This window comes from Oncorhynchus gorbuscha, linkage group LG03, assembly GCF_021184085.1.
Source record: "Oncorhynchus gorbuscha isolate QuinsamMale2020 ecotype Even-year linkage group LG03, OgorEven_v1.0, whole genome shotgun sequence".
In the NCBI taxonomy this organism is placed as follows: Eukaryota; Metazoa; Chordata; class Actinopteri; order Salmoniformes; family Salmonidae; genus Oncorhynchus; species Oncorhynchus gorbuscha.
Window position 1 is genome coordinate 54748877 of NC_060175.1, and position 25233 is coordinate 54774109.

Consider the following 25233-nt stretch of genomic DNA (forward strand, 5'->3'; position numbering starts at 1 on the left):
GGTATGCAGAGGTGGATTGGTTCAGTGGCTTCATGAAGCACAACCCTCAACTAGGCTTGTGAGGGCCAAACCAAATCAAATCAAATTGTATTTGTCACATACACATGGTTAGCAGATGTTAATGCGAGTGTACTGCTTTTGTCGTTTTATTTTCAATGCAAAGAATCCATTCAGCCACAGTGCTCTATTGCCACCTCTACCGATGCGGCCACCAGCTCTACCGTCGCCATCTCTAGCTCTACCTCCACCGCCACCAGCTCTAACTCCAAAACCTCTACCTCCACCACATCTACCTCCGCCACAACCTCCACCCTGCAGCCTACCCTTGGTCCAAATGTTAGTAATAAAATAATCAGCAGTCATTTTAAGGAACATATATTTGCATATAGTGATTAGAAGTGTTTATTGTACCAATACTCATGTGTTTTTGTTTGTTTGATTGTTTGTTTTTGCTTAAACCAACAACCAACAGCTGCGACAGTTCTATTGGATTTGTGCCAAGGCTCCTGGAGGCGAGGCCGAGGAAGAGGAAGGCAGAGTCTGCGGCTATGCTGATAGCCTCACCTTACAAAAGGTTGCTGGAGGAAAAGGCCTCAAAAAGAAGAAAGAAAGAGAGAGAGAGTAGGAAAACGAATCAAGTTCTTCAAAGAAAGGTTGCCTCAAATAAGGTTGTTGCAACACAATAAGCCACATCAGTCACCAAAGGGGATGCAGAGTATATTTTCTGTGAGGAGCTGTTTTCAGCCACAGGTGGGACTGGATTAGGTGTGTGTAGTGCAGGAGGTGGGCTTGTGAGTTATTACAATGTTATTAGTTATATTCCATTCCAATATTGTATTCAAATGAATATATTTTTTTGAATGAATTAAAAACAACTATTGAAAACCTTTTGCCCCTGAATGTCATTTTAAAGACTGCAGAGATGATTGCATTATTCCTATAATATTTAGTGCAATTGTACATAATGGATTGTAAGGAAAAGGAACAACATCGAAATATTAAAGAAAATGTATGTGCAAGTGAGTTAAAAAGAGGGACATCAAATCTCCACATAGTGCAGATATTAATAGTGACATATGTAACACCATTCCACCCCCCCCCCCCCCCATATTTGATTTAAATAATTAAACTAAGACAACTAGACTTAAAAGTGAAGTATTATTTACTAAAGACTTTCTAAATAAAACTGATTAAATGGATTTTAACACACCTATGCCATAATCTTCTACCCCCTGGGGGCCAGTTACCCCGGAACTTAAAAAAACGCCCCTTTTCTAAAAACATAATTTCATAAAATAACTAAAAAAAGTTTCAACTGTAGCCATTTATTTCCATTCACGAAGGACATGATTTATACTAATCAAGTCCTTCATCCACACACCAATTATTTTCCAAACACAGATTTTTTGTGTGTCAGCAATTAGACATTGTTCTTAGGGGAGCTAGTTACCCCCTAATACACTGTGTACATTTATTTTTGCAAAGCTTGAGTGCGCCGCAACGCTGGCGGTCTGGTCAGCATGTTATGAAGCTGTCTCACACCGAACTAGTCTACGTGAGTTAGATTTGCCGTCATCTAGTGGCAATGTCAGAGAGGTTTATTTTCCCCTGGCGCTGGATGAATTCTATCCAGTCACAAAGAACCCTAATCAAATTTCTATGCCCCAATCTGTAAAAATATATAACATATACACACACACGATACAAACATAGACAGTTAACCGTTAACAGTTAGTGTGAATATAATCCATCTTCATATAAACAGAGACACTGTTTGTCCCCTCAGAGTAAGATATTACAATGTTCAGATAGCTAATTGACTGCAATTCTGTGTCTATCTAAAGGCCTATTCTTCTTTTTGATGCTTAAAGTAGTCTGCCACTGAAAAGACATCTGGGCTAATACACATCTTGTGAGAACGGTTGATTTGAGAACGAAACAGGTGTGCTGAGGTGGAGGATGAACGTTGCAGATCACGTGACTCAGACGCGTGGCTTCTCTTCTGCCTCCCCCCTGTTGCTCCTGCAAATTGTAACAGGAAAGAGGAAGGATGAGGAAGGACTTCGAGAGCAAAATAGGGCAAAACCAACAAGCCATCTCTATAAGCTATACATCACAATAAGGAGCACCGGGAACTGTGTGCTGGTCAGATTCATATTCGTCGGCTGGGCCTACTGTGAGTGGCTTTTACGTTTTCAGAAGAAAAAAATACATTGAATTGCGAGAAGTGGACACCTTGGTCATTGCATGGACCCGGTGTCCGCTAACGGGATGTGACAATAGACAGCGAGACTGTTATCATAATTATGGGGTTTCCACGCACGGTCAAGTGTTAGCTAGTTGAATTATAAACGTGGCAGCTCGTTATGGGGATGTGTCATAGTTTTAGATCTAGGATTATAGGACCCCACTCGTCGATAACCTACAGCGGGCGAACGGGTGCTAATGCTGGGCTAGATGGCGAGCCTGGGCAGCAGGACAATTGTTCCGACCTGGGGCTTCGGGATCAACGCAGAGTGGAGGAGAAAGCACGCATCAAAGCGGAGATAAAGAGAAGTCGGAACATAGACAAGAGTCTGAAAGCAGAGAAGAGAGAATACAAGCAGACCCATAGGCTTCTGCTATTGGGTAAGTTAACCTAATTTACATCCTTGTCCTCTAGGCTATATTTGGCCATATATCCATAAGGGTCTCAGCTTGGTGATCATTTGCCAACAGGACAAGGAACCTATCAACTATGACTGCATAAAGCTAGTTCTGTTTCAGTGGGAGGGAGGGTCCCCTCTGTAATGTAATATTAAGGTACCCTAGCCTATATGTTATTTGACCTATTTATTTTTATTTAACTAGTTAAGAACAAATTCTTATTTTCAATGACAGCCTAGGAACAGTGGGTTAACTGCCTGGTCAGGGGCAGAACAACAGATTTGTACCTTGTCAGCTTGGGGATTTGAACTTGCAACCTTTCGGTTCCTACTCCAACACTCTAACCATACTCTAACCATTAGGCTACCCTGCCGCCCCAAGACAGACTTTTTAAATTCCCTTGGATATCAAACTGACTGTCTACATTGATACATTTTGATTTAACCTTTATTTAACAAGTTGCCTATTCTACACACCAGTGTGGGTGATGTTATTGATGTCCAAACAACACATTATTTTGAGGGACAGTGTGTATTAGAAAGTGACATCTACAGCCCTATTCATTGCTTGTTATTACAAACACATTACTTATTGTAGCCTATAGTTTATTTGGTGGATGAAAAAAAAGACATGCTGCCTTGAGGGTAAATGAGAACAGGCTGATTCTCAAATGCTTGCTATTTCAGCAACGAGAACAAAACCACATCAATTTTGACACACACACACACACACACACACACACACACACACACACACACACACACACACACACACACACACACACACACACACACACACACACACACACACACACACACACACACACACACACACACACACACACACACACACACACACACACACAAACTAACTAACTAACAAAACATTTTCCATGACATGGAGGCAAGGGTTCTGCTATTGGGTAAGTTAACCTAATTCACTGTGCAGTCCTCCACACTGTATTTGGCTATATCCATAAGAATCCAGAAGAACAAGTAATCACTGCTTATGTCTTCTTATAACTGCTTATGTAAGTATTGTGTTTTTCCCCTCAGGAGAAGACCACTTTTTTTCATCTCCACTTCAGTTTTTTCCTGTGGAAGGGGTTATTTGCTTTGATCAAGTGAAGGAGAACAGGTTTTAATTTATTTTAAACCCTTAAATTGAAAGAGTGTTTGCAAAGTAAGCCCTTGATATAGCCTAGTTATAAACTGTATCACAAGGAGGTCCTTAGCTCTGTTGCCTTTATAGAAGCTGCCCCTTTTTTCTAAGTTACACAAGGAAAGGAGGGCAGTTTGCAGAAACAAATGGAAGAACTGTGTGGGCTCTGTGACCAAAATACACTAGTCATGTGGGCTGTAGGTTTAAAAACAGACTGGACACGAGCAGAACGAGATGATAAGTATGCTTGTGAACGATGCTCTAGTAATCCAGCCAGGTGTGAGTTGGTTATAGGTTATTCATTGCATTCTCCTCATGGTACTCGTGATATTCTCCATCCTGTTAGCTAAGCCGCTCTTATGTGTCCTTAGGGAACCTCTTTTGGAGTTCGAAATGTGTTAAAAACAAAGAACAGGTATGATTGTGTGGAAAAATGCTAATTTGTAGAAAACAAAATAGGAGTATGATGATTATCAGGACTGTTCTGGAGCTTTCACGTTGTATAAGAGTTGTTAGAGCTAAATTACAATTCTGTGTTGGGTTTAAATCAGTCCTCATGTAAAAAAATCATAATTACAGTACCTTCAAAAAGTATTCATACCCCTTGACTTAATCCACATTTTGTTGCGTTACAGCCTGAATTCAAAATTGATTCATAGATTTTTACATTAATAGATCTACACACAATAATACCCCATAATGACAGTGAAAACATGTATTTAGAAAATTTTGCCAATTTACTGAAAAATATAATACAGAAATAACTAACTTACATAACTATTCACACAGTCAATACTTTGTAGAAGCACATTTGGCGAGTATTACAGCTGTGAGTCTTTCTTGGTAACTTTCTCAAAGCTTTGCACACCTGGATCGTACAATATTTGCCCATTTATATTTTTTTAAATTCTTCAAGCTCTGTCAAGTTGATTGTTGCTCATTGCTTGTCAGCCAAGTCTTGCCATAGATTTCAAGCCGTCTTCAGTCAAAACTGTAACTAGGCCACTCAGGAACATTCAATGTCATCTTGGTAAGCAACTTCAGTGTAGATTTGGCCTTGTGTTTTAGGTTATTGTCCTGCTGAAAGGTGAATTTGTCTCCCAGTGTCTGTTGGAAAGCAGACTGAACCAGGTTTTCCTCTAGGATTAAGGCCTGTGCTTATAGCTGTATTCTGTTTATTTTTATCCTAAGAAACTCCCTAATCCTTGCTGATGACAAGCATACCCATAACATCATGCAGCCACGACCATGCTTGAAAATATGAAGAATGGTCCTCAGTGATATGTTGTGTTGGATTTGCCCCAAACATAACACGTTGTATTCAGGACTAAAAGTTAATTTCTTTGCCTTTTTTGTTGTTGCAGTATTACTTAAGTGTCTTGGGATGCATGTTTTGGATTTTTTAAATTCTGTACAGGCATCGTTCTTTTCACTCTGTAATTTAGGTTATTATTGTGGAGTAACTGCAATGTTATTGATCCATCCTCAGTTTTCTCATATTACAACCATTAAATCTGTAACTGTTTTAAAATCACCATTGGCCTCATGGTCAAATCCCTGAACAGTTTCCTTCCTCTCCGGCAACTGAGTTAGGAAGGATGCCTGCACCTTTGTAGTGTAATGATACACCATAATTAATAACTTCACCATGCTGAAAGGGTTATTCAGTGTCTGCTTGTTTTATTTTTACACAACTACCAATCGGTGCCCTTCTTTGCGAGGCATTTGAAAACCTCCCTGGTCTTTGTGGTTGAATCTGTGTTTGAAATTTTACTACTCGATTGAGTGGACCTTACAGATAATTGTATGTGTGGGTTACAGAAATGGGGTAGTCATTGAAAAATCATGGTAACCACGAATATTATACACATGAGTCCATGCAACTTATTATGCGATTTGTTAAGCACATTTTTACTCATGTTATATGAGTTATTTTTAAATGTCTACAAACAAAATTCCACTTTGACATTATGGGGTATTGTGTTTAGATCAGTGACACAAAATCGAAATTGTGTAAATTTTAAATTCAGGCTGTAACACAACAAAATGTGGAAAAAGTAAAGGGGTGTGAATACTTTCTGAAGGCACTGCACATATAATAAGTATCGTCCATTTTATAGGTCCAGTGACCAATTTAGTAACAGAACACTTTTCATGTTATCAGTTCCACATTTCCATCTTTATTTTTAGACAGACTCTTTTTTTGGGGGGGGCTCAAATCCAGGGTGATTGTATCTAAATTCTGCCCTGTATTGGCAGGAGATGGGCGTTGCATTTGAATCTAGGATACTGAAAAAATGTCATCCATTTAAAAAATATTGTTGTACCACTTTCACACTCAGTTCATCCTATTCGACTATTCTATAAGTTCTGCTGCAAAATAATTGTGTACATGTTCAAGGGATTAGTCATTTTCTTATTGTTGTGACTATCATATGGAGACAGATACCTGCCAAAAGATTGAACGTACGTATTGTTAGGATGCATAACACAATATAAAATAAAAATGGAAGTCAGGGAAACTGGAAAGAGGTATCCTGCACGATTTCAAGTTAAAAGTCTCCATTTTCTATTACTCCTCAGTTTGAGTTCACTTCACATTTAGGTAGCTAATGTCATGGATTTGTTTGCCAGAGCAAGTCTAGATAGCACTAGCTGTATAATGCCTACAACAGTGACGTTTCAGTCCGCTAGGTGTATCTGGACAACATGGGCATATCTCTGGGTGACGTGGACATCCTTATGCATGCACCTTATCAAAATATGACTCATTCAATATTGAACCATCCCATTATCTGAGCTCTGCCTGCAATCATAACCAGTAGTATCAACCAGGAATAATGAATCATAGCCAGCAGTATCCAGCAAGAATAATGAAACAGAATAATACTAGATGTTTGGTGAATCTATGAATTATGTATGTCCACTGGAATCTTTGCCACTCAAAATATTTTTTATAGAATATGTTTATATTTATTTCATCATTCAATCTGAAAGGAACAAGGGAGAGGTTAAACGTAGGCTAAGTCTGGCATAAGATTATGCCTACACTTTACAATAACTCTGTGTCATTGGGTTTTTAGGTAGTCTCCGTATAGGCTACTCCCAAATGCTGCCCAGTTGGAGAGCTTGTGATCTCCATGCAGCACCACAGCACCATGCACCTTCAGAAAAGCACCCCTCAGTCTCAGAAGATGTCCTTCTGGAGTCATGTAGTCATAAAGTCATGATACCCTAATGTAGGACTATTTGCCTACCAGCCAAATAAAGTGCAGAGCATGCGTGATGCATGCAACTCGTCATTCCAACATATTTGAACATTTAATTCATCCTTCATTCAGTTCAGTCAGTCAGTATGTCATCCATTCAGTCATTTGTCTGAGTTGCAATAGGAACTAAATCAAAGAGAATAGAACAGTCATATCCATTTGTTCATTGAAATTCATGTGTGTATTCAAAATGATCTAAATTCTCCAAAGGTCTTTGGACTATCACTTTTTAATAATTCAATTTTTTAATTTTGGCCTATCCAACAAACAAAAAAATAGTCCTTCAACTTGTAGCCTATCATTTTGGGTACTCGTGTCTTGTGCAATCATTTTAGAACTCTATTTGTTTTCATTATAGGGCTCCCCTTAAAAAGAGACCCTAGCTCACATCCCTCTAAATATATATTTTAAACAAAATAGTTTAAGCACGTGCAGTGGCTGATAGGGAAAACAGATCTGGCAATAAGAATAGGCTATAGATAGTCTTGACCATTTGGGACCCGTTGGCAATTTCCCTCTGGACAGGTTATAGCCAAGACTTAAATCAATATTTAGTTTTGTCTCATTTATTGATATGGTTATAGCCTCTGCGTGATGGGGTTATGCAATGCAAATGGCTATAACAAGCCCACGTACAGAGTGGAATTCACTAATACAACAGTCAAAATGCCTAATATAAGGCCTACAGTCCCGTGCTCCCAAATACTGGACAAAAGTGTGATTCATTAGGTTACATGATCACCACAATAGCCCCACGCAGCTAAAAAAGAAATTCTGCAATTATATAGCCATGAAATAACACTCAACAGCATGGTGTATTTAGATAGCGGAATAGGCCTAGCCTAAATCCTATTTACTGTCTATTTTGCAGCTCAGGTGGTTATTCTAAACAAGGCTATTGTGTGTCTTTATCATTCTCACACATCATTTGCTGAAAGCCCAAGCCTACACTGTCATCTACTGGTATAACGTCATTATTGAATGCACTTCTAAAACAAGCTCTAGACTTTTACTTTGGAAATTAAACCGGAAGCTGCAAAGCAATTCTAATGTCTGGGCTAGAGTTTCTTGATTGACTAGCTAACTTCGACTAGCTACGTTTTGTTCATGTCCTTTGCAGATGCCACATTACTGACAAATGCATGGATGCATAAAACAGATCTGTAACTGAGTAAAGGGAGACGGTAAGTAAGAATTTAACGTGTAAATATTAATTCATAGTCCTACTAACATAGTTTACAGATCTATTTAACGTTTACGTTTCATGTTTCACTCATGGCTTTTCTTACGATCCTAATAATTTAAGCATGGATTTTCTTACAATCCTAATGATATGTACAGTACCAGTCAAAAGTTTGGACACACCTACTCATTCCAGGTTTTTACTTTTTATTTTATTATATATATCTTTTTACAATTTTCTACATTGTAGAATAATAGTAAAGACATCAAAACTATGAAATAACACATATGGAATCATTTAGTAACCAAAAAAGTGTTAAACAAATCAAAATATTGATGACAGCTTTGCACAATCTTGGCATTCTCTCAACCAGCTTCATGAGATAGTCACCTGGAATGCATTTCAATTAACAGGTTTGCTTTGTTAAAAGTTCATTTGTGGAATTTCTTTCCTTAATGTGTTTGAGCCAATCAGTTGTGTTGTGACAAGGTATGGTTGGTATGCAGAAGATATCCCTATTTGGCGAAATACCAAGTCCATATTATGGCAAGAACAGCTCTAATAAGCAAAGAGAAACGACAGTCCATCGTTACTTTAAGATATGAAGGCCAGTCAATCTGGAAAATGTTAAGAACTTTGTATGTTTCTTCAAGTGCAGTCGCAAAAACCATCAAGCATCATGGCTCTCATGAGGACTGTCACAGGAAAGAAAGACCCAGAGTTCTCTCTGCTGCAGAGGATAAGTTCATTAGAATAACTGCACCTCAGAAATTGCAGCACAAATAAATGCTTCACAGAGTTCAAGTAACAGACACATCAACATTAACTGTTCAGATGAGACTGCGTGAATCAGGCCTTCGTGGTTGAATTGCTGCAAAGAAACCACTACTAAAGGACACCAATAAATAATAAGAAGAGACTTGCTTGGGCCAAGAAACACGAGCAATTGACATTAGACCGGTGGAAATCTGTCCTTTGGTCTGATGAGTCCAAATTTGAGATTTTTGGTTCCAACCGCTGTCTTTGTGAGATGCAGAGTAGGTGAACAGATGATCTCTGCATGTGAGGTTCCCACCGTCAGGCATGGAGGAGGTGTGGGGGTGCTTTGCTGGTGACACTGTCAGTGATTTATTTAGAATTCAAGACACACTTAACCAGCATGGCTACCACAGCATTCTGCAGCGATACACCATCCCATCTGGTTTGCGCTAAGTGGGACTATCATTTGTTTTTCAACAGGAAAATGACCCAACACACCTCCAGGCTGTGTAAGGGGTATTTAGCAAGAAGGATAGTGATGGAGTGCTGCTTCAGATGACATAGCCTCCACAAGCACCCGACTTCAACCCAATTGAAATGGTTTGGAATCAGTTGGACTGCAGAGTGATAAAGCAGCCAACAAGTGCTCAGCATATGTGGGAACTCCTTCAAGATGCTTCATGATTAACTACTCATGATGTGATTGTAATAACATACAGAAACTCAACTCCTTTTGTTCACCCAACCAAGAATACCTCATTATCAAATGCCGACGGTATTCGCTCCCAAGAAAATTATCTTCGGTCATAGTCACAGCCGTGTATATACCCACTCAAGCCAATGACAGCCCTCAAGGAATTACACTGGACTTCATGCTAATACTACTATGGCTAATACTACTGCTGCTGCTACTATGGCTAATACTACTGCTGCTACTACTACTATGGCTAATACTACTACTACTACTACTACTATAGCTAATACTACTACTGCTGCTACTACTACTACTACTATAGCTAATACTACTGCTGCTGCTACTACTATTGCTGCTGCTACTACTATGGCTAATACTACTGCTGCTACTACTATAGCTAATACTACTGCTGCTACTACTATAGCTAATACTACTGCTACTACTATAGCTAATACTACTGCTACTACTATGTCTAATACTACTGCTGCTACTACTATAGCTAATACTACTGCTGCTGCTACTACTATAGCTAATACTACTGCTGCTGCTACTACTATTGCTGCTGCTACTACTATGGCTAATACTACTGCTGCTACTACTGCTGCTACTACTATGGCTAATACTACTCCTGCTGCTACTACTATGGGTAATACTACTCCTGCTGCTACTACTATGGCTTATACTACTACTACTATGGCTTATACTACTACTGCTGCTACTACTATGGCTTATACTACTACTGCTGCTACTATTGTAAAGTGACTGTTCCACTGGATGTCATAAGGTGAATGCACCAATTTGTAAGTCGCTCTGGATAAGAGCGTCTGCTAAATGACTTAAATGTAAATGCAAACTGGAAACCACATCCTGAAGCCGCATTTATTGTAGCTGGGGATTTTAACAAAGCAAATTTGAGGAATAGGCTACCGACGTTATATCAACACATTGACTGTAATTTAGGGAAAACACAAGATTAGGGAAAACACTAGATCATTGCTTTTCACCTTTTCGAAATGCCTACAAAGCCCTCCCCCGCCATCCCTTCGGGAAATCAGATCATGGCTCCATTTTTCGCCTCCCTTCCTATAAGCAGAAGACTCCAACAGGAGGTACCCGTGCTAAGCTCTATTCAACGCTGCTCTGACCAATCGGGATCCATGCTTGAAGATTGTTTTTCATCACGCAAACTGGGATATGATCCAGGTAGCCTCTGAGAATAACATTGACGCTTACACAGAAAAACAGTGACTTAGTTCATCAGGAAGTGTTTTGGGGATGATGTTCCCACAGTGACTTTTAAAACCTACCCAAACCATGAACCGTGGATAGATGGCAGCATTTGTGTAAAACTGAATGTGTGAACCACCACATTTAACCATACAAATAGGCAAAACGTCAGTACAGAGACAAAGTGGAGTCACAATTCAACAGCTCAGATGTGAGATGTATGTGGCAGGGTCTACAGACAATCAGATTACAAAGGGAAAACCAGCCACATCGCAGACACCGATGTCTTGCTCCCAGACAAGCTAAACACCTTCTTTGCCCGCTTTGAGGATAACACAGTGCCACCAATGTGGCCCACTCTCAAGGACTGTGGGCTCTCGTTCTCCGTGGCTGACACAAAGCTGCCGGCCCAGACGGCATCCCTAGCCGCGTCCTCCGAACATTCGCAGCCCAGCTGGCTGGAGTGTTGACGGACATCTAAATCTCTCCCTATCCCATTCTGCAGTCCCCACTTGCTTCAAGATGTCCACCATTGTTCCTGTAACCAAGAAACAAAGGTAACTGAACTAAATGACTATCGCCCCGTAGCACTCACTTCTGTCATCATGAAGTGCTTTGAGGCTAGTTAAGGATCAACTCACCTCGTGGAATACCTTCGTCAGATTGCCGTTCATTGACTATAGCTCAGCCTTCAACACCATAGTAGCCTCCAAGCTCATTATTAAGCTTGGGGCCCTGGTTCTGAACCTTGCCCATGCAACTGGGTCCTGGACTTCCTGACGGGCTAGCCCCCAGGTGGTGAAGGTAGGAAACAACACCTCCACTTAACTGATCCTCAACACAGGGGGCCCACAAGGGTGCATGCTCAGCCCCCTCCTGTACTCACTGTTTATCCATGACTGCGTGGCCACGCCCTCCTCCAACTCAATCATTATGTTTGCAGATGACACAACAGTAGTATCAAATCAAATTAATTTATATAGCCCTTCGTGCATCAGCTGATATCTCAAAGTGCTGTACAGAAACCCAGCCTAAAACCCCCAAACAGCAAGCAATGCAGGTGTAGAAGCACCTGTAGTAGGCCTGATTACCAACAATGACGAGACAGCCTACAGGGAGGAGGTGAGGGCCCTGGTGGAGTGGTGCCAGGAAAATAACCTCTCTCTCAACGTCTACAAAACAAAGGAGATGATTGTGAACTTCAGGAAACAGCAGAGGGAGCACGCCCCTATCCACATTGACAGGACCACAGTGGAGGAGGTGGAAAGCTTCAAGTTCCTCGGTGTACACATCACTGACAATCTGAATTGGTCCACCCACACAGACAGTGTGGTGAAGAAGGAGCAACAACGCCTCTTCCACCTCAGGAGGCTGAAGAAATTTGGCTTGGCCCCAAATACCCTCAGAAACTTTTACAGATGCACAATTGAGAGCATTCTAATGGGCGTTATCACAGGCTGGTACGGCAACTGCACCACCCGCAACCGCAGGGCTCTCCAGAGGGTGGTATACGGTCTGCCCAACGCATTACCGGGGGCACCCTGCCCGCCCTCCAGGGCATCTACAGCACCTGATGTCACAGGACAGCCAAAAAGATCATCAAGGACATCAACCACCTGAGCCACGGCCTGTTCACCCCGCTATCATCCAGAAGGGGAGGTCAGTGAGACTGAAAAACAGCTTCTATCTTAAGGCCATCAGACTGTTAAATAGCCACCACTAACATGTAGAAAATAGTAAAAATATAGAAAACCCCTCTAAAACGCCCTTTTGGCAGGTATCTGGCACCAAACAATCACCCTGAACACAAATCATTTGTACACAATACACAAATTGCTCCTTATTATATGGGAAATTACATTAGAAGAACAGGGGGAACAAGGAAGGAACACAGGAATTACAAACAGCACGGGAATTCTCACTGATGGGTGCAACGAATATATTGCCTCTTAATAGGCATACCTCTAAATATGTTAATGAGACAGAGATTCTTTCTCTGCCCACATTTCCCCACAATGCACCATAATTCACAGTATGCTGCTGTAAATATACAGCTGTACAAATGCTGTAACTTGCCATTGAGACCCCATGATGCATAGTGTCACAATAGCTTACTGTACAAGTATTGCTGTGAATTTACAGCAATTTGTTAGTGTAAAGATGAAATAAGTTACGATGAACTTCACAGGGTGATGAAAGTGCACAGTGATGTGCTTGATTCTCCTTTCCAATAAATATTAAGGTTCTTATTCTGGTGACATGATGATCGATGCTTGACTGCCGTTTGACAAATACAAATATTCTCGCTCCTATCTATAATAATCTCATCATGTAGACTAGCCTACCTGCACTGTATCTGTGAGCTGTTGGCTAGAGTGCATGTTCCAAGACCAGAGTAGGCACATTTGCTATTTAACAAAACAGTTTTTGTGACAAAACTATTGGTAGAGTTGAAAATGTGATGGAAACAGTTTGAACTCTCAATTTTTTATTCAGTAGATGAAATTTTGGGTGCAGTCATTTGCATATTTTCTTTATGTGGATTTGAGAATATTTGCATGAAAATTTGTCGCTAATTGAATGGAAACCTAGCTTGTGTAACAATATTTCCCAAATTTCACCTTTTGTGAAATAGCAGGGCATAAGCGGCCCCCGGCCGCAAAATGTGTAGAATTGTAGAAAATGTGCTTTAAAACCAACACATCTTCATGCATCAAATTCCAGTAAATTAACTTTGAAACTGCATTTTTTATTTTTCCACTGTCAAGAGAGCGACCACTAAAATGTTTTACCCGCAAGGTGGGGGGGCCTCAAACCAGCCAGCCCTGTGAAATAGAGATGAGGATGGGATGGTTGAAGGAAATATACCAGTCTATATGATGACACGGCTAACCTCTATGGGATTGTTGCCCCACATATTTGATATGGGCAGAAAGCTTAGATTGTTGTCAATCTAACTGCACTGTCCAATTTACAGTATCTATTACAGTGAAAGAATACCATGCTATTGTTTGAGGAGAGTGCACAATTATGAACTTAAAAATGTATTAACACACCAATTCGGCACATTTAGGCAATCAAGATACTATATATATTTTGAACAGATATATATATATATATATGCAATGGATCAGTCTAAAACTTTGCACATACACTGCTCCCATCTAGTGGCCAAAATCTAAATTGTGCTTGGGCTGGAAAAATAAATTATGGCCTTTCTCTTGCATTTCAAAGATGATGGTATTATTTTAACCAGATCTAATGTGTTATATTCTCCGACATTAATTTCACATGTCCACCAACTTCAAAGTGTTTCCTTTCAGGTTCTGAGCTATGGGCAGTTAGATTTGAGGATGTAATTTTTGGCGCAAATTTAAAAAAGGGTTGGATCCTTGATGTTTTAAAGGAAATATATTGGCCTATATGTTTTAATTTACTCTCAAAACTGTGGGATAGTCATCTGACCATATTAGCAGAAGGAGTGCCCAGTTAAAAAAAATAAGTATGTCAAAAACACTTCCGGAATAATTTGAGCTCTAATATTAGTCTGTCATCATTGTTGACAACACACATGACAATACGTTACACAAATGATAATTGGGCATAAATCAATTCACCAAAGACCAAGTAATTGTTAGGTTAGGCCTTCATGTTAGAGGACTTGCATAGAGTTTATATTGTGATTCAGAAACAGACCCCATCTTTACACCACATAGGCCTACTCATACAGTCTGTGCTGTGGTCAAGTGTAGATACATCTTTTGTTAAATGCAATAGGAAATCCACATTTTTGCAAGCACATTATGGAAGACTGGTATGTATAATGGCCGGGCTGATAATATTTCACATATTGGGAAAATTGCAAAACCCAGTGAAGCAATAAATTAGTAAGCCTAAATCTCTCTAGAAATGCAATGTGTTTAATTTGTGTTTATCACTCATCTACATATTAATCCATAAATTAATTTATATCAAGATATACATTCATTATTTATAAAGGGGTTTATAAGTAGGTTATTATTAATTTAAAGATGGTTTATAATAATTGAATAAACATTTGTAACACATTGGTTGAGATTGTGCATGTATTTGTGCTTGCAGAGTAGTGAGACGTTTCAACCAGTTTTCTAACTGTTTATTACAGATGTTTAAACCACTCTTTAAGTGAATAGTTAAACTAACCCTTTACAAATCCGTTTGGTATTTTCTAATTATTTTTATGATAGATCTATCATAATTCCATAGCCACCAAAATATTCCGATTTTTAGAGAGGGAATAAATACGTCTAGAGTGAATAGAAAGATCCATGAAGTATTTATACATTGTATCAATTTTTATAACGATTACAATGTATCTGTTGTGCTACAGTATTCTAGTTTACTCCGTATGGTCCATAGACATTGGAACCAGGGTATGGATGATCATTTCTTCAGAGGGCGCCTTTTTCTCTTCGGGAATCGCAACTTCATGACGTTTTGGGCAATCATGTGATTACACTCTGGTCGTTCCCAGGGTTCAGTGAGAGCTGCTTGCCCCACCCCATCTCTTCAACGCGATATATCTCAATGTACAATTCTCAGAGAAAATGTTTAAAAAATAAAAAATACGACAAAATACTTAAAAGAAACTAATCTATTCACATTTATTCAAGAGCAGATCTGGACTTTACATTCAAAAAAAATAAAGAACTGTCACCGTTCTATAAATGATTAGGCGATATATTGCAGTATGTTCATATTATACACATATGGCCAGCCAGCCCATCTACCATACGAATTCAAAAGGGATATAAAGCTTAGACTGACAGCATGCTCTACCCGCGAGAAACGGGAACATAACGGAGGATTTTCATAAATATACCTGACTCTGGAAAATTGTATTTATTGCATAAAAGAAGCCCTATTGGAGTCATTGTTTGCCCAGAAAAGCTTACCGATGTGAGGAGAAATACAATTTACAGCGGCAAAGAAAAAGACCGAGAGAAAGGCCCTTTTGATCTGGACAAACCCCAAAAGCAACCAACATCTGTGACGAGGAGGGAAAAAATAATATCATTGACTAAAACAGGATATAGTTGACACGGTTACGTTTTGTCCTGGATTTAAAAGACATTTGGATGAAGAAGGAATGGTCGGCGTAGTGATCCACATGCCGTCATTTTAGTGGAAATTTTAATTTAGTCTTTTTTTTATCCCCCTATCTGCTCGGCCCGTCTCGCTGGGGTTGAGGACGGATTGCAAAATAAAAAGGGAAATACGCGTTGATGGAACAGCAAATGTGTTGAATGTCAGTAGTCAGAATTCTACCAGTGAAACCGATGATGGGTTCAAGAGGAGACATTTGCTAGGATTCAGTGTGGATTTCAGCTCCACTGCAAGACGTCGTGGGAATCCCGACTCGAGAGACCATTTATGTACATTGTAGTGCTGAAGAATCATATTCACATTGAAATTAATATTGATGTCTTCATTGTGGATTGACAGTGAAAACCTTATAGGAATCAACCGTCTGAGAGGGCGGTCCGGGTATCTTCATTAGCACCACTACTCCGTTCTCCCTGAATGATCTATTGTAGCCGATAGATAATTAACAATAATATGTGATATAGGCTACGTCTGTGGAGGCCTTGATCGTCTACAGGTTACAGTGGTTTTATTCTGCAACTGGCAATATAAATGTCACCCATTTTCATCAAGGTGCTCTTCTCCTGGGCCAATTTAGGAATCTAGAATTTTTCTATTATATTAATCCCCTCACCCCCTTCCCCGAACCTTTTTGCTGGGTTTTTGGGAAGATGGGTTGTTTGGGCAATAGTAAGACCGAAGACCAACATAATGAGGAGAAAGCACAGAGGGAAGCAAACAAAAAGATAGAGAAACAGCTTCAAAAAGACAAACAGATATACCGAGCAACTCACCGGCTACTACTATTAGGTATGTTTCTGACATGTTCAAGTTATTGATAAATTGTTTCCATCCTTTGTTATTGTGGCATTTGAGGGTGGCAAACGTCTAACATTGTAAATGACCATTTATATTTGCTTTTATGTAGGTCTATATTCCTCCTAGGTAGGCCATTGCACAAAGACCATTACATGTGTTTTATTGGAGTGGGTTTTACCTTTGGTTGTGCTGACATTTTTGATAGGAGTTTGTTCTTGTAACAGGCCTACCACTGTCAACACTTGTGTCCTGTCATTTTAAGCACTCTGCACAGCTAGACACAAAAAGACAACAACACTATTGCACCCGTATTTGCAACAGTGTTATTTTTCCAGAGCAAAAATTGTTGCATATGATTCTACCCGACTAGGGGAATTATTGCTTGTGGTGTAGGCCTAGCAATGTGTGTCTCTAGGACTGATTTCTGAAGAGATTAACCTACAAATCATAGGCCTCAGGAGTGTGCCGTTTTCATCATCATACACCACGTTCTCCTTTGAATTGCTTTTAATCGTAATTGTTGCGAATACCAGCACTGACTTAGTTGACAAGGCCTAGGGTGACGCATTGCATCAAGTTGCTCCTACCCATGTAAAAACACTGTAATAACTCAAGTAACACATTGTATTATCATGTTACAGTACATAGTAATTACTTTATAATTGTATAGTAATGGAGTTTGTTCTTATTACACAAGTTCAGTATAACTGTATTGTGTGGGTTATAATGTCTGGAAGTGACAGCTACAATGCTGTGTTCTTTCGCATAGACAGATGATGAGTGTTTTCTTGACTTATAACTCTAGAAAACTTGATCGATCATGTAATACAAAAATATTACCTCCAAACTAACAGTTTTTCTTTAATTGTGTTGATTTGGCAGAGCCCTCGTCATCATTGGCATACAGAAAAAATGGAATCATGTTCTACGACCTTATTAGGCCTAATAACAATGTAAACCTTGATTCCTGTCTGAAGTGACAATGACTAGGAACAACTTTCTTTTTTAAACAATCAAAAACAACATTATTCATGCACTGCAATAATTAACTTTTGGATACATGAACTCAACAAACCAATGTTCACCGTATGAAACAAAAATACAATTTCAAAGCTGCATACTTATTCAAATACACTTTTCTTTGCTGCACAGTAATAGGGACCAAAATAATAAGACATAAAAAATCTGTAAAAAGGGGCTCAGGCCCAAGATAGGATGTGGTCTGTTTTCCTTTCATTTAGCAAGTACCATGTTGTTAGCACAAAGGAGCAGCGTTTGTTCTCTCTGTTCCATTATGGGTGGCGACTGTATGACTGTTTCGAATATTCCCAACATTCCATGCCCCGTGGTTAGTGGACAGTCATCACTAGGGCCAGGAGTTTCTCCTGACCATGTGGTCTGGCCAGGAACAACTCTGGGCCCTTAGTTGTAGGTTGTAACATGGTTGGAGACTGAAGTGATGTGTGATTTACATGCCTAGAATTGACCTCAATAGAATTGATATTGCTCTAAAGAGACCACTGTCAAGTGAGGTGTTTTTTAAACCTACATCTTCCTCTTTTCTCTGTTTGCAGGTGCTGGTGAATCTGGGAAGAGCACGATAGTCAAACAGATGCGAATATTGCATGTGAATGGCTTCAATGCAGAGTAAGTATTGTTTTTCCCAATTTCATAAATCTTTGCAGAACCGTGTCAAGCACATGTTATTTAGTCGAAGCCACTTGAAAGCCATAGGGGTCATACTCCATTTATATTACACAGGTTTGAACTCTAAACTGGTAACCAATGTCCTAGGATTCTCAGGTTGATTATTTGCTCCGGGCTACAAATGTATTTTGTTTTTTGACTAACTTTTTATTTTGGGGTTTACAGGTACAAAAGCAATCAAAGAAATACATACAAAGATAAACCAAACCCACAATTGTGTCCCATCCCAGGAACTATATGAATGTTTGTCGCAAGAGAGACTAGGTGTTAGTTATGCCTGTAGGTGAAACTCTGCTCGAGTTAATTGATCATATTTACAACATTTATTGGTCTAAGAATGGCCTATTTTATAAACCTTTTTTAAACAACAAGTGGTTGGTAAGCTCCAAAAGTACAACAGGTCCTTGAAGTTGTTTTTGAGTAGTTTGAAATCACATGCACAGCTTACTCCTCCTCTGTTCGTGCTATTTTGTCTTTTATAGCAAATTCTGAAGTTTTTGGTTTCTCTCATTTCTTTTCATAGTCACTATAGCATGTGCTATAGTACGCCAACATCAATACTGTAGAACCTTATGAAAAACTGAACTTTAGGCACTGAAAAACTAAGAAAAACTGTCATTTGCCTCAGGCTTTTGTTTCCCCCAACAATATGAGTTCATGCAGGCTTCATTTTTTGTGGATTCTCACTGCTCATGTACAAAATTATTCTGATCATTCCAGTACTACAATAATCAACAGTGTTTCCGCTGCAGTCATTTATCTGTGGCGCTGGGCCACGGCAAAATCATTGCCGCCACTCCCAAAAATATGGACCGTGAAAAAAGGAAGAAAATGGTGACATAAGGTGGTTTTGGTGAGAAATACAGGCAGGAGACATGTAGTGTAACCCCGGGTGGTGTTTTTTCCCCAAGTTACCCTAATATTATATTCACTGTACGTTTTTTTAAGGACATAAAATTCATCAATATAATGCTAACTAGTTAAAAGATCACATTTGGTATCTAGCTAATGATTAGCTCAATAAGGTAAATGCAGATAAGCAACCCAATGTTCCAGACTATTTATTTATAGCCACTATACTGCTATCAGTTGGGCTTAGGGTTGGGCGATGTCAACCTTTGTCCTATCGTGATTAAGTACCTATAAAACATTGTGATATACAATGGTATCGCACCCTATTGCCCCCCCCCAAAAAAAATACAATTAAAATAAAGACAGCTAAAAAGGACCACTAGCATGAGCTCACATGCTTATGGGAAGGACAAGAGGAATCATTCTATTTTGGAGCCAAATCTTTTTTAGTAGTCTATTCCTGATGTCGATTAAGGCAGCCCTCAGCACTTCTCTGATTCAGAGGGGTTGGGTTAAATGCAAAAGACACATTTCAGTTGAATGCATTCAGTTGTACAACTGAGTAGGTATCCCCCTTTCGCTTTCCTTTTTTTTGTAGCCGATTGGAGATGTATCTCTGTGTGTGCCTACGCGAAAGAAGGCCTCGTTGGGCTGTGCCTCGTGTGATGGGTTGTAAATCATTCAGGACCCGGCTGCAGAGCAGGCTACTCTGCTGTCCCCAGAACTGGATAATTATTCAATGATTCTTATTAAGCCTAGTCTTCTATACATTGCTAATAATAGGCTATGGAAATAGGGCTACTCTACACATCGTTTTTCTCATAAGCTTTGCTGTGATAGAGACTTGACTATAGATTCTGACTTTCAAAATTGTTCCAATTACACACTTTTTATTAGAGTAGCCTATTTGGAAAATACTATTCATAACTTTAACTTGTCTTAATGCTTTTGATAGGCTATTTTAATGAGTAGGATTTGGCTTTTGTTCGTTTGGTTCTCAACAGCAAGGAGGAGGGACACATGCATCTTTCCTTTTATAATAGACTTAAGCTTTGCTCAACTGTAAGGCTTGTTCAAACGACTCATTTGATTTTTCTATCTTGCTATTCTTTGTTCTATTTCTCTCATTTATTACCTTTGGCCTATCATGTTTTTAGGTTATTCAAAAACAACTTAACTTTCGGAGAACTCCGTTAGATGAATCCATTGTTTGATCATGAAGTAGCACAGCGAGAGACGGCAGGAGAAAGCCAGCATGTTTCAAAACTTAAGTCATATTCTTATCAAATGGAGAGAAAATACAAAATTAGTATTTTAAAATAATTACACACCGGAGTGACCGCTGTAAAAAAAAAAGAAAAGAAATAGGCTTTGGCTATATGGCCCAGATCGTCCGGCATTGAGAGAGAGGGAAAACCAATATTATCTGACAGGACATTTTTGCGCCACTTTGGTGAATATCTTAGCTCTGTCCACATTGTTCTCTTGCAATTCTGTTTATTGTTTATAACATATTTATTGAACTAGGTTATGCAGGCAATAGCAAAGGAATAGGCCCTGCTGTGGGCTGCCTGGTCAGCGGTTTAATGCGTGGTGCCAGTCAAGTTGAAAAACAGTGACTTCAGAAAGTATTAACACCACTTGACTTTTTCCACTATTTTGTTGTGTTACAACCTGAATTGAAAATGGATTAAATTGCGATTTTAATGTCACTGGCCTACATACAATACCCAATCATGTCTAAATGGAATGATGTTTTAGACATTTTTGCAAATTTAATAAAAAATGTACACTTGAAAAATCTTGAGTCAATAACTATTCAACAGCGTTGTTATCCAAACCTTACTAATAGGTGCAGGAGTAAAAATGTGCTTATCAAGTCACATAATCAGTTGCATGGATTTTGAATGACTACCTCATCTCTGTACAACACCCATACAATTACGGTATCTGTAAGGTCCCTCAGTCGAGCAGTGAATTTCAGACACAGATTCAACCACAAAGACCAGGGAGGTTTTCTAATGCCTTGCAAAGAAGGGCACCTATTGGTAGTTAAAAGAAAAGTTAAAAAAACAGACACTGAATATCCCTTTCAGCATGGTAAAGTTATTAATTACACTTTGGATGGTGTATCAATACACCCAGTCACTACAAAGATACAGGGGGCCTTCCTAACTCAGTTGCCAGAGAGGAAGGAAACCACTCAGGGATTTCACCATAAGGCCAATGGTGAATTTAAAACAGTTACAGAGTTTAATGGCTGTGATAGGAGAAAACTGAGGATGGATCAACATTGTAATTACTCCACAATAATAACCTAAATTACACTGAAAAGAAGGAAGCCTGTACAGAATACAGATATTCCAAAACATGCATCCTTATTGCAACAAGGCACTTTAGTAATACTGCAAAAGAAATGAACTGTATGTTTTGGGAAAATCCAACATAATACATCACTGTGTACCAGTCTTCATATTTTCAAGCATGGTGGTGGCTGCATCATGTTATGGGTATGTTGTCATTGGCAAGGACTAGGGATTGTTTTAGAATAAAAATAAACAGAATAGAGCTAAGCATAATCTTAGAGGAAAATCAGTGTGCAACAGACACTGGGAGACAAGTTCACCTTTCAGCAGGAAAATAACCAAATATGTGCTTACCAAGACGACATTGAATGTTCCTAAGTGGCCTAGTTATAATTTTGACTTAAATGTGCTTGAAAATCTATGGCAAGACTTGAAAATGGTTGTGTCGCAATGGTCAACAACCAACTTGACAGAGCTTGAAGAATTAAAATAATAATAATGTGCAAATATTGTTCAATCCAGGTGTACAAAGCTCTTAGAGACCTACCCAGAAAGACTCAGTGCCGTAATCATTTCCAAAGGTGATTCTAACATGTATTGACACAGGGGTGTGAATACTTATGTAAATAATATTTCTGTATGTCATTTTCTAGAAACATGTTTTCACTTTGTCCTTATGGGGTATTGGTGTATCGATTTAATCCATTTTGAATTCAGGCTGTAATACAGCAAAATGTGGAATAAGTCAAGGTATATGAATACTTTCTGAAGGCACTGTAGGCTGTACATCGTCTGTCACATCACAATGTCGTCACCATCGACGATGGCTGTCAATCATCTTCGATATCCAATACTATCGTAATATTGCCCAACCCTAGTTGATAATGCTTATTGCTAATAGCATACCTGATAATATGGACCATACATAGTCAATATGCATGGTCCAATAGGTTAGAATAATTTAAACAAGTAATTTTACCTGTATGTTATTGGGCTCATTTCTGGAGGTGGAAATTATATTTTAGATGGTATCAGCATCATTTTATTTGAATTAATTTTGGAGTTGAATGTCCTTTTTTAAAGTCACCAGAAGTGAGTTTCTCAGTCCTTTCTACGACATTTTCTATTTCTTCCCCTACTGCTACAATTTTCTTTCTCCAGAGGAAACACATAAGTCAAAAGGCCTTGGCTCTTAACTGATGATGGAAAAAAGTATTAATATTTTTGACAATATGCCGTATCGTATTGTTTTGACTATCGCAGTATTATTTTTGCAAGTTACCTGTACCTGCACCAAAACTCCAGTATTTGTCCTTCATAGCTTGTTCTCATCTTCTTTTTAAATAGGTAGCCATATTTTTCCCCCAGCACTTTTATTTCCATGACAGATCAAAACTTGTTCTCATGGCTCTCTCTTGTCCCGCTGCAGCAGGCATATGGTAAGCAATATGTTTGGAAGATCGAATCACAATACAATCACGGTGTCTAATCACAACACATATAGAACCGCAATACATCGCATCGGCACCTAAGAATAGTGATTAACATCGTATAGTGAGGTCCCTGGGAATTCACAGCCCTATTGGCTTCCACATTTGGCTAAATAAGATCAGATCAACTTCATTGTCCAAAGGAGACATTTGTCTCGTGTATGTACGTACACACACCACTGCTCACACATTAAATGCATGTCATATAATACAGATCACCTAACACAAAGTGCAATTTCAAAACATATACCTTAGTAGGTAAACATTACACACCGACACACTTGCAGACAATCACTTGTGCACACACAGATCAGTCAGTCTATAGCAGGGACCTTTATACAGATTGTCTTGATGGTCAATTCAGGGCAGATGTTGTGTGTTTAGTGTTCCACAGCCCTACACCCCGGTGTAGCCGATTGATAAATACTTGCTTCGGTTCAGGGCTGTTGCCTCTGCTTTGCCCTCAGACCAGAATGTTTTTCCTACCTACTGAAAGGGGGACGGGTAGTGCCAGTCAGTGCTAGGTCCTGGAGAGCAGGATGAGGAGGACGGAAGGAGATGGAGGTGGGGAGTGACAGAATAACAGGGAGAGGGGATAAGAATGGAGGAGCCGATAGAGGAGAAGAGTGATATGGCAGAGGTGAGAAGAGATTGGTATGGCAGTTATTATAGATTTTTTAACGGTTGTTTTCGGGGTCTTCGTATGAGGAATGTGGTGGAGTCTCCTCTCAGTCATACAGTACACTGCTCTTACTTGCTCATGGCAACTCCTAAATTCCTTCAACCCGGCTACACAGAGGCTGATGAAATGCATGAAGAATGCGCTATGTATCTGTCCGTCTATCCAAATTATGTTGTCTCTCCGTCATCCATCAACACATGAGCCCCATGGCAAAACCATTGGCTCAATTTTTGATGGATATGAAATCTGTGTGGTTGGGCCTTTTTTTTGGGGGGGGTTGCAGACTACAGCCATGAGTAAAGATTGCCAATCTGCCATTCTACTTTTCAGGGTGTTACTACACCTTTATGTTGATTTTGATTATATTTGGTCACTGACTTCCTAATTTTCATGCTTCTCAGGGAGAAAAAACAGAAAATTCAAGACATAAAAAATAATATAAAGGAAGCTATTGAGGTAAGTAATTGGTACTGTTTTCTGCTGTTTTCCTCCCTCTTATATGAGTAGTCAGTACTATTAGCCCAATAGAGGACATTTTTTCAAATGTTTTGATGTATCGATTTTGAAAAGAATATTTAAGTTTTTCTCAGTATTGTTAAATTTTTTTGTCTTTTGTCTTTCTATTTTTCCTTCATTTCAGACTATAGTGACAGCCATGAATACACTCACACCCCCAGTCCGGTTAGCCAACCCAGCACACCAGTTCCGAATCGAATACATCCTGAACCTAGTAAATCAGAAGGATTTTGAGTTTACATTGGTAAGTACTTTTCGAATAAAAGAAAAGTGCACACTATCCCTGTCATGTTGGCATGTTTCAGGGTTTTTCTCTGACGGTGCACGTCAGGTAGCCACCTTCTGGAGACTGCAGTAAAAGAGGTGGACCAATGGACCACATTCACTTGATGAGTAGCTTTGACTGGAACCTGTAGATTTGTGTCTTTAGCTCAGCGGGCTAAAACAGTCTGGTTTAAACTAATTGGATACTGTTGTCTTAATCAGAGTTCATGTCCCAAATGATCATCTCCATCTGAAAGTTTTCAAACTGTTGAAACTATGAATATTAGTCAAACTGGCTGCTAACTTGATATAGGTCTACGTTTTTGAATTTCAAAAGGAAGAACTCTTCAAATGAGGCAGGATGGATTAGGCCCAGTCAGTGAATGGAGGAATTGGTAAATATGTGAAAATACTGGATTATAAATTGTGCCTTCCTGTGTTATACTTACGCTAAAATGTTTATTATATTCTACTGAGCCATTTGCTTCACGTTCCTATTCTTATATTTTGTTATTTCTTATTGTTGTTGCATTG

The 25233-nt window shown here is 39.2% G+C and overlaps 1 pseudogene; it reads left to right on the forward strand.

Annotated features, from left to right (window-relative positions):
• Positions 1 to 2042: 2042 nt before the first annotated feature.
• LOC124031578 overlaps positions 2043 to 25233 on the forward strand; it is a 45591-nt pseudogene continuing 22400 nt past the window's right edge.